We start from the raw sequence: 20,479 nt of genomic DNA on the forward strand, positions 1-20,479 counted from the left end.
TATGGCGAGAAGAGAGACAAGAGAGTTGGTAAGCCACATATGTGTAAACACCTTCACAAAACCCTAATTATTATACAAGAAGGATGAGCTGCACTGAGACTTGATTTGTGCCCTACATCACAGGGCTCCATTAATATTCCGACAGTCAGTTGAAGAGAAAAAGGGTGTAAGAAGCCAGAGCTAAGCAGTGCCTGCTGACCAGGTTTCCCCAGATTATCAGACACCCAGGAGTAAAGTCCATCGCTACTGAGGAGGCACTGGGAAAGGTGGCAATCAATGCTGGGTCACATAGTACACCCATTCAGCCCCACAGAGGTGGCCTGGCCCAGAATGCACCTGGCTACCTTGCTTATTACTTGCCTTCAATTTGTCCTATAACTTTACTATGAAAATTCTAAACAGATACAAGTTGACAAGAATAGACCATGAGCACCTACATACAACACCCAACATCACAACTGTTAACACAGTTTCCTACCACTTCTACTGATCTAGAGCCTACACATAATTTTTTGTGAGCCACTTGGAAATGAGACATCATAATACATCATCCTTAAATGTTTAAGCATATACTGCCTAAGAATGCTGTTTTCCACAATATAACCCAAGAAAAGTGGCAAGACTCCTCTTATAGCCAATGCTGGACTCAAATTTCCCAATTTCCCCCTTTTTTTCTGAGACTCGGTAATACTGGGGTTGAAATCGGAGCTTCAAACGAGGCAGACACTACAAAAGCCATGCTTACCCCCCTCCCTTCTTTCTTGTGAGAAAAGGTCTTGCTTTCTGCTCACGGATGTACAGGATCTACATAATTTAGCCTTCTACAGTAGTCGGGATGCCAGATGTGTGCCAAGTAGTTAACATTATGGGTGTGAGCTTCTCTGCATGTGTGTGTGTGTGTGTGTGTGTGTGTGTGTGTGTGTGGTTTGAACTCAGGGCCTGGGCACTCTCCCTAAGTTTTTTTTTTTTTTCTTAAGGCTAGTAGTCTACCACTTTCAGCTTTTTTGGTAGTTAAGTGGAGAATGGTAGTTAGAGTTTGGTAGTTAATTGGAGTCTTACGCGCTTTCCTGCCCAGGCTGGCTTTGGCTTTGACCTTTGATCCTCCTGAGTACTAGGATTACAGACATGAATCATTAAGGACTGACTCTGCCCATTTTATAGTCATCTTTCTTAAAATCATGTCTGAGTCAAAGCTCATACATTATATTTGGTTAGTCTCTAGACAAGAATGGTCCATCTCCCCTAGCTTCTCCCACCAAATCCAACCTTCTCAGAAGATAGTAAGCCTGTTCTCTTATAGAACATCTCCCAATCTGGATTTGTCTATTTCCTTGTGATATCATTTAAGCTTGTTTTCTATCAAGTGTTTCACAGTAATGGGAAATTACTAAAAAGGGGAATCTGGATAAAATATTCAGTCAAATCATTGGTAAGAGTCTTGTGTGGGTGATACCATTATACATCCGGAACAGAACCACCTCATGCACTGTCCATGTGTGTTACTCTCTCCCTGTCCTCTCTCTTCCTCCCCCTCCATGCCTAGAGTTCACTCCTGGGGAGTGGAGGGGGAGTGGGAGGCTGGTCTGGGCAGCCTCTGCAGGTTTCAATCCCACAGTGAGTTCTGATATCATAGTTGAGAAATGTTGTTTTTTTGGTTGGTGTTTTGTTTTGAATTTTAATGCTGGTCTTGGGCCTGAGTGCTATCCTTGAGCTTCTTTTGCTCCGGCTCTGGTTCCATCACTTGAACCACAGCTCCATTTTCATTTTGTTAGTTTTTGGTAGTTTAGTGGAAAAAGTCTCACAGACTGTCCAGCCTATGCTGGCTTTGAACTGTGATCGTCAGATCTCAGTCTCTTGAGTGGATAGGATTACAGATGTGAGTCAACAGTGCCTGGCTTAGGAAACTATTGTAAGAGATTTCAACGCATCCTGAAGCAAACATAGAGTTTTGCTGCTCAGAAACGTGTGTTGCATTTCTTTGTAATGGAGCCATATTTTATATGCAACTTGTGGAAACACAAAAAGATCTGCAGCCTCCCCGGACGAATTTACTGGAATCAAGAGAACAGAGATTGAAGAGAGAAAAGGCTTCGTGAAGCCAACAAGGTCACAATGGAACCAGAGCTGGAGACCACAGCCCTTCCTCTACCACTACCTCCTCCTGCAAACAGCAAACCTGGCTTGCTCGGCCACAGCTCTGTGCCACCCTTGCCCCTCAGCCAGCCTGAGGGAGCCACAGATGCCAGGCAATAAGCAGCACGCTGGGAACGGCCAAGCAGCCATGTGAGGATGAGGCACAGGGCATGTGGAACTTTGTAAACAGACCTGAGATCAAATCTCAGCTCTGCCAAGAAGCAGCTGTGACCTTGGAAAGGTAGATGTTTTTATCTCTGCAAGTCTGTTTCCTCAACATCAAAATAAAGATACCACTCCCTTGCTCATGGGCTGTTGTGACAAGGACAAAGAGAAGGTGAGTAGTGAGGCACTCACCTGAGTCACAAGGTCAGCCATGGGGCTGTTATTCATGGTGACTGTGCGAGTAACTTAGCACAATGTTTGCAGTGCCGGACACACTCAACAGTACCAACCCCAGGAATGAGATTTCTGGACTTCATCTGGAGTGCACTTCCTTTCTGTCCATCCTACTAGAGGGGCTGTAGGGTTCCTGACACCCTGCAAGCTTTGTGATACCACCCAAGACAGAAGAAAGAAGACAGACAGACCCTGGAAAGCCCCAGCGGCATGTTACCTGACAAGTTGCTGCAACAGACCACCAAGTTCCCCACTCTATGCTCCTAACTCCACCTGTGATCTGCGGGAAACTGAGGACTGGAACGGCCCAGGCCAAGGCAGCCCTCTTGTGCTTCACAGGAAAGGATGTAGCAGAACACAGAGCTTAAGCCATTTACAGCAGAAATACCAAGGCAAGACTTGCGCCAGCTGCTGGTAAAAAATGTATCAACAGGACCAACCAACTGTAAATTTGTAAAATAAAACTTTAGTAAATAAAAAACATATACTAGCTCAATTATGAATAAATTGCTATGCTGATATTCAAGGAACAATAATCCATTGCCTCCAAGTAGACTGTATTATGCTCACACATCACTGGAAGTTTCTTGGCCAACTGTTCCCATCTCCCCCCCACAAGAGCTTGGCAAGATGGCGGCCTCCATCCCAGGTCTCGGGGAAAATAGAATCTACATACTTTTGCTTCGGAAAGTGGGAAAGATCTTCTAGAATGCTGCCTTTAAAGTGTGGTCCCTGGACTACCACCTACCTCTTAGAGAAGACCTAAGTTCCCGGTGCCCACCCACTGAGGCAAACTGGGGGAGATGGTGCCAGACCCTCATGTCTCAAAGCCTTCTGGCAGATTCTTTCACAGTGGAGGGAAGGCACCAGGAGGCTGGCTCCGTAGTGTCAGGGAGAGGAGGCCAGGAGAGGCAGATAAGGGGCATCTCCATTTGATCAGGACAGAACAAGGGGCCAGCTGCCTGCCCTCTGTACAGGAAGCTTCCCAAGTGAGAGGAACAAAGGATTCAGTCAGGACAGCAGCTGCTCACCAGCTAATCTTTGGATGGCATGAATGAGCTCCCAAAACACTCAGGACCTTCTCTTCCAACCACAATTGTGACAAGTAAATTGTAACAAGTAAAGGGATGATAGTCCTGGTACAAAATGCAAAGTACCTTGCCTGAGATGTTTTTACTTTTTGATCTAAAACCACCTGCCCAAGGAGGTTTTATAATCTTACTCTGCTACCTTATAAAACACAGTAACTACAGAAGTACAGATATCTTAACTCTGTTACGAAAGGGGTCCAGAGGCACTGACAAGTATATTATTCTTTCAGGTATCGTCTAAGTATACTCCATACCTCCTGCTTTGGGAAATATTCTGCCTTTGCCTCCCTGACAGACCTCTCTTCCTCCTACCTCTGACTGCTGGAAGACATTGAAGCTGGGATTTTCAACTAGGTCAGTAGGACTTCCTGCAGGTACACATGCTACTGTCTGGAGGCACTGCTGGTTGTCACAATTTTGGAAGGAAGTCCACATGTGTTACTTGTATCTCATGGGCCAAGGAGGCTGCTGACAATACTGAGGACAGCCATGCAACAAAGCATTGTCAGGCCCAAATGTCAGTAGTGTGAATGTCAAGAAACCTGCTACGAGGAAGGGACCAGGAATTACAGTTTAAAGCCAGTGTGGGTAAAGAAGTCTAAGACTTATCTCCAATTAACCAGCAAAAAAAAAAGTTAGACAGGAGGTGTGGCTCAAGTAACAGCACCAGCTGTGAGCAGATGGGAAAGCAAGGAGGCACGTGAGAACACGAGGCCCTGAAAGGGAGGGAGGATAAATGTAAAATAACAGCTTAACATAGGTTCCGAAAATCTTTATACTTTCAAAAGCTCTTTTCCAATGAGTATACATGTTCCAGTCACATTATTCACTGCAATTATTATTTATTGCAATAAATACACTGTTAACCGCTCTTCTGAATTTTGTAAGGCCCACCATACTGGTCTGCATGTCTGAGAAACAGGACAGGATGCAGAGCTATGGAGCCTACCTTTCGGGAGCAGAATTCCCGAATGCCCAGGACCAATGCTATGCTTTTCTCAGGGGCCTGGGTGATTTTCTGGGTCACATGTTAAAGCTAGCTCTTGATTTCAATAGTCAGTATTCTGCAAATGGCACACTGCAGCTCACCATCCTGGGTGTAGTGCCACATACCTGTCATCTGAGCATGCAAGAGAATCATGAGATCAGGCTAGCTCAGGCTGCACAGCAATATCCTACATCCAAAAAAACAAAAACCAGAATGAAACAAAATGGAGCTCCTCACCTATCAAAACTAGGAGTTTATGTGTGTTGACTTGCTTGACCTGAGCTTTGTGCCTCAGAGCGCTGAAATTTTAACGACATGGCCTCTGTACAGGCCTCGGTGACTCCAAGTATCAGGGTGGATGAAGGTGACATCAAGTAGGAGATTGTCCTGTGTTCTGACCTCCACCTGAGCCCAGCCGGACTCCCTCCACTCCCTCTTCAAGATGGCAGAACCTGTCAGTGACTTCAGCTGCCTGGTGACAGGTCCGATGGTTTCACTTGGGCATGGAATACCCCGGGAGCATCTCTGACCTCCTGTTCACTGTCCAGTTCTTGACTTCATCAGCTGTCCAGCCCTAGACTTCTTTCCAGACACCCCTCACTCCAGCCCCTCCACGCCTCTGCTCCTTCCAGAACCCTTGTTTCTAGAAGCTCACTTCCCACTGCAGCCCGGGCAGCTTTGGGAGACAGCAGGTCTACTCGTCTGTTCCTGTTTTCTAAACAGCCCATTCTTTAAGACTTCTGAAGCCCAGTTACATATGTCCTCATCTACAACACTTGACAGGGAAGTCATCTGTCATGTGTCTGTCTTCTGTCTGAAGACGATGGAAGGACTGAGCAAGCCAGCTTCCCAAGCAGACACTAAGGCCGGAATCTGCTGGGGGGACCATGCCTTTTGCTGTGGAGCACAAGCCTTCTCAATGTGTCTAAGTGAGATTCAAACTTGAAGCCTAGTAGTTGACTTTTTATGCTCCTGCTTTAAACAAAGGACGTTTTTCATTTTAATGATTTCTGTGATACAAAGCAAAATCTTAAGCCAGAAAGTTAGCTCAAGAGTGCTTTCAGGATCTGTAAGAACATAGAAAGTCTTAAGTGGCAAAAGGTCACGCGGTTAGAAAACAAAGAATTTAAAAATAAACATCAAGATACACGGCTTCCTCCTCCTTCAACTGCTGGCACTGCAGAGGGGAAGTGCACGGGCCTTTGTGCAAAGATATGCCACCCCTAAGAACAGCGACATTCACCTCACAGCAAGGTGCAGAGGCTTCCAGAATTGCTGCTGGTTTGTACCGTACAGTGCCACCTGCTAGGCTCCCTCCCAATGGTTTACCAAGCCTCAGACATGATAAACGAACAGGGTTTCACCATCTGGGATTCCCCTGTCAAATACCAGAAAACCCAAGGATCAACCAGAACAAAAGTCCTGTCTGGAAGTTTCTGGTAAAGTTCTCATGGAAGATGCACCATTGTTCCTAGAATTCCCAGACCATCTTGGAGGAGGGTTATGTTTCTCACCCTGGAGACATCAGGCCTGGCCGCAGGACTTGGTTCCGCCCATTCTATGTGAGCAGAGTGACATGTGTCACTTTTGAGCAGCCGCAGCTCACAAGCTGTCCTTTCCCTTGCTATGACATGCAAAAAAACCCCACAGGAGACGGGTTCATCAGCCTCTCCTGACAACACGAAGCTGAGGCACAGCACCCCGGAGGGGTGTGTGGTGTGGACATAGCGCAGCCTCTGCCGAGGACTGGAGAGCATGGCTGAGCCAGGCAGCTTGCTCAAACTGCCTTTGTGTCCGGTGAAATTCCATGTGTCCATCCTGTCCCATACATATAACAATAAAGGTCACCCAGTGAGACACATTAAAGCTTGGACAACTATCTCGGAAGCACATGCCACACAATTCCACTAGGTAAAACTGCTGCTACGTATAAGTTGCTCTCATGAGTTCATTTTGAGGTGAATGAATCAAAGTGCTAGGAAAGAAGGAACCTCTTTTAAGTAAATAAGAACAGCAGAAGTGTCTCCCCAAACCCAGCCTGAAGAACCACATCTCACATCAGGGTGTCTAAGGTCTCTTGGCAAAGTCCTGGTGCACTAGGGTGGCTGCAGCTGGCCTTTCTCTGTTCCTCCCCTTTCTCTCTCTACCTGCCGATCTGAGAGCCACCTCCTTCCACAGCAGCTGGGAAGTCTGCTTTTAGCAAGCACAGGAGGAACAAGAGCGCTGGGCTCGGAGTGAAGGGAAAGACTTGCCTGGAAGGAGCATCAGCAACGCTTCCAGGACCAGTTTGTAGCAGGTGGTAGACAATTCAGGAGGGCACAGTGTCTCAGAGGCCCGTCTCCAACAGGTGTGAGGCCAGGGCTTTCCAAGGAATACACACAGGGGCAAACGGAGGACATGACTAACAGAGGGGCCAGGAAGCCATCATGAACAGAGGGAAGATGACTGATGCCTAGGGCCTCTGGCTACATAGCAAGGGGCATAGCAGTCTCAAAGTGATGTGTGTGTGAGAGAGAGACAGAGAGACAGACAAGAGAGACAGAGAAGCTGAATAACATGCAGACACCAGGTAAACGAAGGTGTCATAGGGAGAGAAACTGCCACATATGCACTGCAGGTTTTCTAAGCCACCTCTCATGAAGTCATGTTACTCCCTCCGGGAATTCAGTGTTTCAGAGATAAGGGAAAAAGCACATGCCATGAAGAAGAGCCCGCTGGCCTCCATGAGCTTTCTCATCAGCTCCTGAGGCTCCTGAGCACTGCAAACAAGCTTGAATTTAGGTATTTTCCCCTTTATAAACATTTTTTTTGAGGGAGAACACTGAGGACAGAACCTAGGGCTTTACCAATTGAGCTGTATCTCCAACTCATCTTTTTGCTATCTATCTATCTATCTATCTATCTATCTATCTATCTATCTATCTATCTATCTATGTATTTATTTATTTGTTTATTTATTTATTTATTGCCAGTCCTGGGCCTTGAACTCAGGGCCTGAGCACTGTCCCTGGCTTCTTTTTGCTCAAGGCTAGCACTCTGCCACTTGAGCCACAGCGCCACCTCTGGCCGTTTTCTGTATATGTGGTGCTGGGGAACTGAACCCAGGGCTTCATGTATATGAGGCAAGCACCCTTTCCACTAGGCCATATCCCCAGCCTTTTTTGCTTGTTTTTAAAGACAGCAATAAAGCATCATTTTATACATTCCAAATTGTTAACAAAGAAAATATGTTAATCTGGAGTACACAGATAGTTAAATTTCTTTTTTCGTCAGTCCTGGGCCTTGAACTCAGGGCCTGAGCACTGTCCCTGGCTTCTTTTTGCTCAAGGCTAGCACTCTGCCACTTGAGCCACAGCGCCCCTCCTGGCCGTTTTCTATATATGAGGTGCTGGGGAATTGAACCCAGGGCTTCATGTATGCGAGGCAAGCACTCTTGCCACTAGGCCATATCCCCAGCCCCTACATAGATAAGTTAATAACGTTTTTGTTTTTTTTTCTTTTTCATCTCCACTGGACCAACACTTGACTTGTAAGTGCTTTTCTGACAGGAGGGGTAAGGTACAAGTAGGCCTTAGTGCCCCAGTACACTCTGAGGTGGCAGAGGCAAACAAGTGCAACAGAAACTTTCCAAAGTGGCCAAAGGTGCAGTCTAGAGATATCACATACAAAGAGGGGGTCCTGCAGCTACAAGCTCAAACATAAACCCATCAACTTCTAGAAGGACAGAGGCTAAAGCAGCGCACAGCAGCGCAGGGGACTCCACCTGGGATCCCATTAAAATAAACTCTTCAAGCACATCACAAAGCCACCAGCCTTAAAAGGATTTACTTTCAAAACAATCAGCAGAGTGACACATTTCTAATTACCCAATCAAGGACAGTATTAGTAAACTGGACCTAATGATATAAACACCCAGAACCTAATTTGAGATTGACTCAGGGACCAAGACAATGCTAAACAGTTACCCACTCTTTCTTCTCAAACACGGATAGTGTCACTTCTGATTCTCACCAGTATGTCAAAGCAATAGTGGAATATAAAAACTCTTCAGGCACCAAAATCTGACATGGGCCATGTTCCAAGAGCCTCTGTGAAATGTTCCCCAGTTTATTCACAATTGATGCTGTTTTTTTTTTGTGTTGTTTTTTTGTTTTTTACAACCAAGGACAAAAGCAGCCGCCCATGTCTGCACTGTCCTGTCTTACGTAACCCCACCCCCCAAAGCAAGTAGCTCTGAGAAGCATCAGGAAAAGGTTTAAGCCTACGTGCTGAACACACATGCACTGAAGAACGAAAGGTACGAGGAAGAGAAGAGGTGAAAGCAGGCTTCATATACTTTTATTTACGTACTGAAAATCCTTCTCCTCTAGTGGCTCATTTCTCTTATTAGAGATTTATTTGAGATGCACAGAGTATTCTGTGATTAGGAATTCACAATATATACTTAGAATGCTAAAAATTTTTAAACATCTGAAAAACAAAACATCTGTAAGCTGCATTTACAGTCAGCTTATTAAATACTGTACATCTCAGTGAGACTGCCAAATCTAAAAGCCAGAGACAAATATACATTTTCTTCATTTATCAACCATAAGAAGTCCCTAGTTTGTTCTGAAAACAGATGAGCTGAAGTGCCGCATCGCAAGGCCGCACGGTGCAAGGAAGTGGCAGGTTCAGCACGCAGCCGCAGCAGCGTCAGGTACTGGCGGATTCTAAGCCAGCACGAAGCTCACGCGGCATTCTTGGCCTGCAGCACGGAGCTGGCCCCAGAACTTTGGAATGCATGACTGGGAGGAGACCCAGCAAGCCTTCCTTCCACATGGCATCCCAGATGAAGTCACTTCAGGCCCACACTTCAAGGAAGGGGGGCTCACAGAGGAAACTCTGGATCCCTATGCTCGTTCATATGTTCCAGTATCTTCTTTCTGGGAATATGGACTTTTTAAAATTTCGGTCTCTATCAACAGTGATGTGTGGTTAGCAGAGAGAAAGTCGGACTGTCTGTCTCCAAAGAGGATATGTGTCCGAAAAGACCAGGTCACTTAAATATAAAAGTCAAAAATGCTGGAAAGGATCGAGCAAAATGGCTTTCAGCTCAATTCTGTAGGAAAACGCTTGCCAGTTCTGTTCCCGTAGGATACAAGGTAAGCAAAGAGGAAGGCACGCTCCATTCACTCACACGTCTGGTGCCACCAACACCCAGGGACCACAGTGGGCTCTTCCCGTGTTGCTTCCCAGCACAAGTCAGGCTGCAAGAGATAACTCCCTGAGAACCCACAATGCCCTCTGTGTGAGAGAAGACGATGAGGCCAAGAGCCTTGGAAAGCAGTGGAGGAAAACCAGACTATGTTTTGGCTGGGTCATGAAAAGTATGCATCATTGGTGTGACACACGTTTCCCCAAGATGGGCAGAGCTAAAAGACTTCATTGAAGCAGATCTTCCCCATACCTCTGACCCATATGGCCTCAACAGAAGGCATTGTCATGTGGCAGTAAAGCTCCTTCTCTATCCATCCCAAGGGCCAAACTCTCCCACATAATAGGGGGAGATGATGATTCTGGGATCCTGAATAGGATGAGGAAATGTCTTTGGGGGGGAATCTGCCCCCAAAGACGTGTATAGAAAGATCACAGGGTAACTAACACCTCCCCTCCTTCCTGGGCAAAGATCCTACCCAGAATGTTAGCATCTGGCTCCTAGGCAGAAGTTAAATGTCTAGACTCAAATCCAAGTCCCACAATTGCCTAAGTGGTAACTTTGGGCATAGCTGGACCCTTTTTGCCCAGTTTTTGTGCCTGTGAAACAGAAATGCCACAACCTAGCAATAGGGATGTTAGGGGATTGACTATGGTATACATAGAACAGTGCCTAGCACAGAACAAGTCCTCTTTGCAGGTGGCCTCCCCCTTCTGGAACAGGATCCAGCCCCCTTCTCCCTGCACCCAGTTTCCAGCATGTACATGACCACTTCTGAGGTCATATCTTAGGTATTCCTTCTGCCACTTAGCTCTTCCTGCTCTAGAGCCCCTGGCCTATGGGTAATTAGACTCACCTTCAAGCACAAATTCCTCCCCTACCCCCTAGTCATATGACTGGCTCTTTTCAATGCTATAAACCAGCCTCTATCATTGACTAGCTCTGTGTTCCAGGCAATGGATTTTATCTGAGTATCATTTCTTCATCTCTAAGGAATAGGGGTGAACAAGTTTGTAGCTCGGAATGCTTACAGCAAGAGATTAAGTCTATATACTAACACATAGTAAGAGCTAGTATTATCATCACCATACTGATTGATATTTATTTTTCTGTTACTTGTTCCCACAAGACAAAATAATACTGTATTGTCAGTACCTTTCTGAAGACTAAAGTTTAATGGCAATGCAAACTGGTACATGTAGAGGGAGGATTCTACTAGCAGGAAATCAGGAGTCTTGGCTAATTATGTGTCACCGTATAAGACTCCCTTAATCACTCTGGCTTCAATGTCTTAGTGATGGGTCTACTGATTACTGGTGTCACTTTTAGCTCAAAAGCCATTCATTTCAAGAATATAACCACCTTTAACTGCCCTTTCCCTGGCTTACAGCTTTTCCGAAAGCACAGGGTTTATCAAGACCTACTATTCTGGAGAACCCTTTGGGTTATAAAGAATGCCAACTATAGTGGCTCAAAGCTGTCAAAGGCCATATCTAATCTCAGTTCTGTACAGACAGGGGACAGGACATTGAGCTTGGGTGCGATACCTAAGGAACTGTACAAAGCCTTTGGCCAAAGAGCATTGGTGAAGCTGTCTCCTATGGCAGAGTAGCTCTACTCTGTGTTTAGGGTAACAGTTACAAATGAGGGTCCCTCTGCTTTTAGTGTCAAAGATGGGCCCTGTATTAAAGGACCTTTACTAAATTCTGAAAGCTCATTGTCCTTAGAGGACCCTTTCTTCCTCATATACTTTTGCTTTCCTGTACTAGACAAAATGCTTTGCGTTATGAAGGAGTTCACAACCATATGCCACAGGACATAGAATAATACAAAAGCTTAGCCCTTCTTAAAAGTATTTCTATTTTGCTCTTATAGTGTCAAGGAACGTGCCAAATGATTAGCAAATGTATCTGACCATGGGCGTCCAGCTGAGGCACCAGCAACATGGCATCTTCTTCCTAAGTGCTTTCGTTTCAGGCAAGAGTCAAGTCATATCCCTTTATTCAAAACATAAACTATGAAACATCCTATAATATTAATGTTTACTGCTCTTTATTCTCTGCTCTTTAGTGAGTTATTAATGCCAAGCAATGCAATTCTATCATCAGCTATAAATGGCCCTAGCAGGCTGATTTATATCGATCTAGGGACATATATTTCTGATGTAATAATAAAATGTCTTGTTTTGTTATAATCAACCAAATGATCCCAATGTTGTTTAAAAATCCAACACTTCAATATAGTAGCTATTGAACTGACATTAATTCAAACTGAATTTAAATTTTATACTTAGCATTATCAGTGAGATCAAATTAAATTTTGTTTTATTTAGGCTAGTACTGGGGCTTGAACTCAGTGCCTCGGTGCTGTCCTTTAGCTTTTTCACTCAAGGCTGGCACTCTACCACTCAAGCCCACAGCTCCACTTCTGGCTTTCTTGCGGTTAATTAGAGATAAGAGCCTCATGGAATGGCTTCAAACTACAGTCCTCAGATTTTAGCCTCCTGAGGATTACAAGTGTGAGCCATCAGCTCTTGGCTATTTAAAAAAAATTTAACCACAATGCTGTCAAAGGCAATATTTTACAAAGCTCAGTAAAAACTGGTCTGATCACAATGTTACAGATAGTAAAGGCCAGAGCAAGAGGTGCTGGTAAAACAAATGACTTGACCAGTCTCACCTTCTACACCTACAGGCCAGCTGTGAGCTGGGCTTCATCAACAAGGACTCAAATGCCAGGTTCACTCTTCCTAACTTCTTGCCCTTTGGCAGAGGTGGATCCTTGTAAAATCCTGGCCTAAGCTACATGAAGCTTTTATGACAAGGGAAGGAATAAAATTGCAGACCTCTTGAGGCTGGCTCAGCATAGCACCACTAACTTGATAAATGAATCGTACATACACATCAGACCCCATGAATCGCCACCTCAGGAAACTAAGTTTCATACTTCTATACAAGATGAGGCAAGGGATTTCTGAGGCAAAGCATACAGTGGCATCATTTCTAGCTCTTACCACTTTTCCCATAATAGTGGGCCTTTTCTTTCTTATTAAGCCACACTCTTCTTGAAAATCATGCTCTTTAAATATCAACTAAAAGGAAGTCATGCACAAAGGACTTTCACAGTGTAGCTTCCCAAACAGAATTCATATCACTCTCTGTTCCTTTGTTGTCACTACAATTACCCACAGTCCACTCTAACTGGGCAGCACTCTAAACAATCCCATAGGGTAAAGTAAGAAGGCACCACCGGAACCCAACACCTACCTGTTCCCACTGTGATTATCCAGAGCACACAGAAGGGTAGGTGGACCGGTGGAGGAAGGGGGGAGACACAAAGATCCTTCCACTGCCTTTGAGGAAGTGCCACACACTTGAATCAGGAAGTACAGATGGCCTAGAGACGCCAACCAGGTGACTCAGGGTGCAGGGCAGGGCTCGGGGGTGGGAATTCTGGTAAAGCATGGTAATGGCTTTACTGAGTGAAAGACACATGGGAAGTCAACAGATGTTAATTCAAGTAGGAGAGTCACAATGGAAAGGCTGGGCCATGCTCATGTTGCTTATGTTCTGAGCAAAACAAATCAGTGTGTATGTGTGTGTGTGTGTGTGTGTGTGTGTGTACTCACATGCATACACATGTACACCTGCACACACATGTGTGTGTAGACATGGAGGCTGGGAAGGCGAATCTAGGCATTGGGATAGCTATTTAGCTATCAGGCATGATAAATTTTAAACAGAATTAAAATTAAATATGTGTTTGGGCCGCTCTTGTACATTCAAATTCACTTTCGGATTCATAGACTTGTGTGAATTCTCTATAGTGATGATGTTTTCTTCCTCCCTCCCCTTCCTCCTCCCTCCCTCCCTTCCTTTCTCCCCTTTTCTTTCTTTGGTGGCACTGGCATTTGAACTCAAGGCCTCCCCCTTTTCCAGGAAGGCATTCTCCCATTTGAGCTAGATCATCTCTAGGCTGTTTACAGTGATAACCAAGTCATTGGGGAAGCCTTTAAATGAGTCTGGTTTTCCTATGAAGAAAGCCACTCCCAGAACACCTGGGGGTTGGGTAGATTTAGGAGACAAGTGTGCATCCCTGGAAGAGAGCCCAGTGGTGTTCTGGAGGCTAGGGTGGCACACGGCAGGTCTGCTGCTGCACTGGGCAGCACCCTCGGCCCTGGGAAGCTGTGCACCTGGGGTTCAGTGCCAGCCACACAAGTAGTTTACACCTGACAGAAGATTCACACACTGTATTTGGCCTGGGGAAAGAAATAAGTGACTCTACTATGGGAAGAGTCTGTGAGTATCAAGTGTGGTCCCCAAAGTCACCCTTTTGCAGTCTGTCTCTGCCCAGTAAATTCTCAGCTCTTGACTACTAAGGAGCTTTTGCAGAAGGAAGTAGGAGGCTATAGTACATGTTACTGGAAAAATGACAAGCTTTTCATGCCATAGAGGGCACCTCATATAAATTAGGTACTCTTAATTTCCTCATCAGAAATAAGGCCAGTTAAAATGGCCTTCTGGTCACTCCCCAGACACCGCATGTGGGAATGACCACTGCATGAGGAAACAAGATGGTAACCTTAGGCCTCATATCCGCTACAGGGCAGAGTTTATGACCGACCATATGAACATATCATAAACAAGAACTCCTGAAATCTGATTATACTTAGTTCTGTGTCAGTTCAGACACACCAATCCTCAGAGTCCCGGGCTAGTCAGGTGACAGATAAGTTGGTGAGTGGTTATAGCACAAAATTATCTGTTATGCCCCAGGCATGCTAGAGGAGTGGGAACAGAGGACTCTACCCACAGCAAGTGCTAAATACCTTGCTCAGATGAATGGCCCCCTGTGCTAGGAGTTGGGAAGTCAGGGCAGAAGCAAGGCAAGAGACGAAAGAGAAGTCATATTATAAAAGAGATGGAAATGTTTAGGATCTTATTGTCTTTTATATCATGATGGGAAGAATATAATATTTTCAGCATGAACATAAGATTAGATTTACAGTTTAGAAAGTCACTTCGAGGATGCTTGTGAGGATCAGTCAAGTAGCAGAAAGCAAAAAAAATCTGCTACAAGTGTGTGTATGTGCATGTGCATGCATACATGCACGTGTGTGTATGCCCAGGTTCACGCAGCACTAGGGATCTGGGGATCACCAGGTGTGATTCAAGTGACAGCAGAGCCACAGAGCCGGTCATGACTGCCAGGAGGCCATGTGGGACCTTAGCACTGGGGTTGTGATGTATGGCAAGAAGGGAGCACCTGGGCAGTCAATACGTGTCCACTGCCCCGTCCAGGTGAGTATGCACCTGATGTATTGCAGTGGAGGGAGAAGGTTTAAGAAATACTCAAAGGGTCCTGCAAGACCTGGAGACAAACTGCCTGTAGAGGTTGTTGGGGAAAGTAAAGGTTGATGTTAAGATTTGATGGGACTATTTGAGTGTTTCCATCCCTAGAACAAGACTAAGGGGAAAGGGACAAGCTGGCAAAAGAGGCAAGATCAAGAGTCTATTCCAGGTAAAGAAGAACTTGGGGTACCTGTGGATGGAATGCAGGCCAGGCATTCACGAGACTTGGGAACTACTAAAGAAAGGGAGCAGCGGGGGGGGGGGGGGGGGGGGGGGACAGATGAAATAGTCCAGGTAAGGGAATGGGGTAAGAAGATGAGAGGGCCAGGGGGAAGGAACAGACTAAGGGGGAAAGACAAAGGAGAATATGGGTCCTGGAAGAAGAGTGCAAAAAGAAACTGGGAAGGAAGATATTTAATGGAGACCGGTAACCATTCTGACATTCATATCCTATGAAATAAACATTTTATCTTACAAGGCAGTAATGGGACTGATAAGCAGGAAGTAAGCCTGGGCCTCACTGTGACCTATTGAAATACACTTCAAAATATTGTGATGCATTTTAGCTCCATCCAACTTAAAGCATTTAATTAAAAAGAAAAAAAAAGTCCCAAGGAGTACTTTATCTGAGGAGGCATTACAATAAGCAAGCAGTACAAGGTCAAGGTGAAGAAGACAGGGGAAACACAATGGTGTAGATACTGCTGAGGGCCGTGCAGGGGGCGGTGGGGGGAAGGAAATGAGCAGGACAATGCACAGATGTCTACATTTTTGCTGCCAGGAGTTCAGACAAACAGGAAGGACCTTAAAACTTCTCCAACTGGGAATGCTTGGTTTTGCCTGATGAGCACATGACTGGAACACAAAAACAGAAGGTTGTGATTAAGGCTTCAAGAACCACCCCCCACAAAACCTACATCCAGCCTCCTTCACAGAAAAACACCAGCCCGCCTCCCCTTGGCCTTGCTTCTGCTCCTCATTATGTCTGTGGCCTCCTCTCCACCCCCACCCCCACCCCAGGGTGTTCACGGGAGCTTGGGGCACATAGTCTGCAGAGCCTTAGGAGCCACACCCACTCGTGGGACCCAAACAACAGCCAGGACAGCAAGTTTCACAATTCCAAAATTTCCTGCTGACATCTCGCCGTGTGTGCATATGCAGCTTCTCAATGGCAACTCCAGAAAAAAAATTTTAAAAAGCCCTGCATCATTACCCAAATGACATACTCTGCTTCAATAACCATATCACACTGCAGAGCGAAGAGCCAGGAAGGGCTCCTTTGAATTTCAGATGCTGAAGACTTCCTGCAATGGTTTCTTCTTTTACACAGTTCTATGTACTTTCTCCTCATTGAGTAATTTTATTATGAAATACAGATTTCTTAACTATTAAACATACGTGCTCTAATACACATCTGTATAACAGCGTTTCTCAGCCTTGGCATTTTAAAAAAGATTTAGGCTGGATCATTCTTTGTTGTGGGGAGCTTGTCCTGTAAACTACAGGCTATTTAGCAGAACCCCCAACTTCTCCGCACTATATGCCATGAGCATTCTCCTAGGCATGAGAAAAGTTTAAACACTGTATAAAGCCTAAAGGAGTTTGCTCTAGAATGTCCTCACTTGTGGGTTAAGAAACAGTTGAGATGAGGGTCAAGACTTGGCTATGTGGTAAAGATAGGGGAAGTAACGAATCCTCCACACCTCAATTCCCCCAGCTATAAATGGGGGAGTGATATGAAAATTAAGAGAAGATACAGGTACATGCTTTGTTCACAGTAACCACTTTAGATGGTAGTTAGGCATAGGCCTGGCTGTGCAAGACCAAATTGAGGTCATCTGGTGGTCAGCAACTGAGCCTAAGGCCCACAAGCTCATTGCTATGCAAGCTCTACAGGGCAATCTGCATGGGGCTACTGTGTCTGAAAACAAGCACTTACTTATACTAAGCCTCATGGAAGCCAAGTTGTTTGAATCCCTTCTGGAATGCAAGGGGGACCCAAGAGAAAGGGAAAACTGCTATAGTGTGAGATGAAACACCCTGACACAAAGAGGAGGTCAAAATTCACATCTTGTAAAAAGCTATAGGTTCAACTACCCAGGTTAGATCTGGAGAAAAATAATAGGTGTTGGTGAGTATTTGGGAAGTGAAAATGAACACTGGAAAGTGAAAATGACAGTCTTGATGCAGCCAAGAGGGCAAATATGACTGAATAACTAAAAAAAAAAAAAAAAAAAAAAAGAAAATGGGAGCCCCATAGAGAATGACTCTGGCCAACAGCTGCCCTGCAGCTTCTTCCTGTCCATCCAGCTAAGCCTGCTGAAGAAGCAGTGAGCCAAAAGAGCCTGCCCAGCCCATTGCCAATAGGAAGAGAGGTTAAGAGCCCCAAATCTGGGTCCCTTGGTGAAAACAGAAAATGTCCCTCTCAGCACCCCTCCACTCCCAGCCCAATCCAGCCCTCTATACCCACAGGACAGCAGCAAGACAACTTCCCTTAGCCACACTCCACCAAGCTGGGCTCAAATGACATCAGAACGCCATGCCCTCTGACACCTGACCCTTCTTGGGCTTGGAAACAGGATTTTGCCCAGTAGCCAAAGTCTGAAATAAGCCATTCAAAACAATCATCTTGAGTTTCTACCTGACGCACACAGAATGAAACAATGAACAAGTACATACATCTCTCCCAATTAGTCATTCAAAAATGCAACCAAGTCTTTTTGAGATAAAGCCTGGCAATATTTAGCAAACCCTTTTTACTATCATTTTTTGGATTCATGTTATACTTATATCTCAGTTAACAAGCAGTTGTCTGTTATGGCATGCAAGTGCATCATATTTTTCCCCCCTGGTAAAGTAAAATAACCCAGAATGACAACAAGCTGTGTCTAGTGTTTAAGGCTGCACACATTAACATTGAATGATGCATCTGTGCTCAACTATAATCTTCTGAGCCCATGCTGAGCCTCTATGCAAACCCACAGGAGGCAAGTGATACTTTGCCCTGATAGGCTATTATTCCGTCATCCACCAGCTGTATTCTAAGACCCAAATGAGAAAAATAAGCCAGCTCTCCATTCTCTCCTGAAGGAAAACCATACCACACCTCCATGTGACCCCAACGTCCACTCAAAGACATCACCATAGGCATTTACTTTTCAGGGTAATTTTTCACAAGATAAAAACATTCACAGCAAAGCTGAAAAAAAGTAAAATATTTGAAGTAAGGAAGCATTCAACATTTAGTAGACGTTAGAAATTTGCAAAACAAGACGACAAATACAGAGTTGGCTTAAAGTATCTGAGACAACTCCGAGAAACTCCAGGAGGAGGCTAAATGTTAGGCTCACTTTGTGAGAATTAATTTGGGAAACATTTGGCCCAATTTGCAGCGGAACTCCATTTCCCCAGCCAGCATTTTGTCAAGTCACCATTTCCATGCTGTGTTCCTGTCAGTGCTCCAGCTGAGTAAGCCAGCGCTCCCCTCCCACTCGCCCTGGAGGAGCAGCATGAGGCCAGATACCTTGGAGACAGAAAAACAAACCCACTTGGTTGCTCTGTGTTTAACCCAATGCTGACTAGAAATCAGGAATCAGGACTAAAGTTCAAACTTTGGGGAAAGCTTTTGGTGCTAATATTTTTTTTTTCCCCCAAAAGTACAAATGAGAAGAGAAAGATGGTGGGATGGCTTAGGCACTGTCCACTCCTGCCACTTGGGACAGGTTTTTTTTGGTTGTTGTTTTTTTGCCAGTCCTGGGGCTTGGACTCAGGGCCTGAGCACTGTCCCTGGCTTCTTTTTGCTCAAGGCTAGCACTCTACCACTTGAGCCACAGTGCCTTTTCTGTATATGTGGTGCTGAGGAATCAAACCCAGGGATTCATGCTTGCAAGGCAAGCACTTTACCACTTGGACATATTCCCAGCCCTTGGGACAACTTTTAATTCAAAGGATCAGAAATGTGAACTGGTTGGTTAATTGACCTGACCCATTTGCATTGGAACATTTTGTAGTCCAAATTTTCTGCATGGAAATGAGGCTCGCAATCCAGTTTTCTCTGGTAGAGCAAAGGAATGACTGATTGGTTTAGATTTTTACTTCATTCACACAGAAAAGTGAGGGGAAAAACCCTGAAAATTTTCAAGTTTTGTATTACAACAATTTCTAGTTTCACTGAAAGATGCACTGAACAACATTATTCAGATGAAGAAATTTGCCATCCTGTCCAGTCCCTCATCTCAATCTCTATTCAGGTGCATGATGTTTAGTAAACTCCTTGGATGAGAGTGTGAAGTCAGCACTGCTTCCAGCTGTGAATTCAAGCAGTCAGCACACGAGAGTGCTGGGATGATGGAGAGTGCTGTCTAAGTCATCAATCTCTGCTTTTCATTTCTGCTGCTTCTCAGGTTCCCCTTCTTCATTTCCTGAGCCTGACAGCTGCTAGGAAGTCTCAATCTAGGAACCAACCCACCTGTCTGAAAAATGGCCTTTCCTTAGGGTAACTGTATTCTCCACAACAGAAATCAAGAGTGAAACGTTCAAATCAATGCATTTCATGTAGGTATGAAGTCACTGAACTGTACCTGTCCTGGAATTCCAGTTACAGTACCCTTGAAACCAAACCATTGTCCTAATTCAATCCTGTTTGAAGACTGCCAATTTTACCCTCCCACGCCGTCTTATATGGTTTTTATGTAACTCACTGAGAAGCTCCAATATTGGCTACAGAAAGTTTACACATTCTAATTCAATGATGCCACTTAAAAGGCCTACCAAAACAGCAGGACTATGATGACTGTACATTTGCTAAATGCATTGCCATTCTACTCTCGCATAGCTTCCAAGTAGTGGGTATTATCACAGTTCACAGATTGGAAGACTGAGGCACTGATCACCTAAGTAACTAAGTAAATACAAAGCATTCCCTCCAACACCCAAGATACTTGCAACATCCACACTGGAAGGGGCTGGAGGAATGGCTCAAGTGGTAGCCTTGAGCAATAAGCAAAGCAAGAATGCAAGGCCCCGAGTTCAAACCCCAGTATCTTAAAAGAAAAAATACATACTGACCAATACTAACAACCAAGATATTCTGTTTTATCCAGTTAGATGCTAACAAATAATGACTTCCTTTAAAAAAAAAACAATCTCCAATTGGAAGCCATCAACCAAATGTGGATTGTCAGAGACCTGTCAAAGGCAAGTACCTTCATTCTTTTTTCTTTTCTTTCTGTACTACAGTTTGAACTCAGGACCTCCTCCTTGCCGGGCAGGTACTTGACCCACTGACCTATGACCCCAGCATCTCCATTCTTTAAATTAA

General features: G+C 44.9%; 1 protein-coding gene across 3 annotated transcripts in view; it reads right to left on the reverse strand.

Annotated features, from left to right (window-relative positions):
* The window catches only part of Lhfpl2 (LHFPL tetraspan subfamily member 2), a 137,674-nt gene that overhangs the window by 21,730 nt on the left and 95,465 nt on the right, over positions 1-20,479 (reverse strand). Inside the window, exon 1 of one of the 3 annotated variants that reach the window (XM_048331579.1) lies at positions 4,573-4,631. The exons of the other annotated variants lie outside the window; for them this stretch is intronic. The gene's annotated coding sequence lies outside the window, so the exon portion shown is untranslated. Of the gene's footprint in view, positions 1-4,572; positions 4,632-20,479 lie in introns of those variants that run through there. 3 annotated transcript variants of the gene reach the window in all.

The sequence above is a fragment of the Perognathus longimembris genome, chromosome 22 (assembly GCF_023159225.1).
Source record: "Perognathus longimembris pacificus isolate PPM17 chromosome 22, ASM2315922v1, whole genome shotgun sequence".
NCBI classification, from domain to species: Eukaryota; Metazoa; Chordata; class Mammalia; order Rodentia; family Heteromyidae; genus Perognathus; species Perognathus longimembris.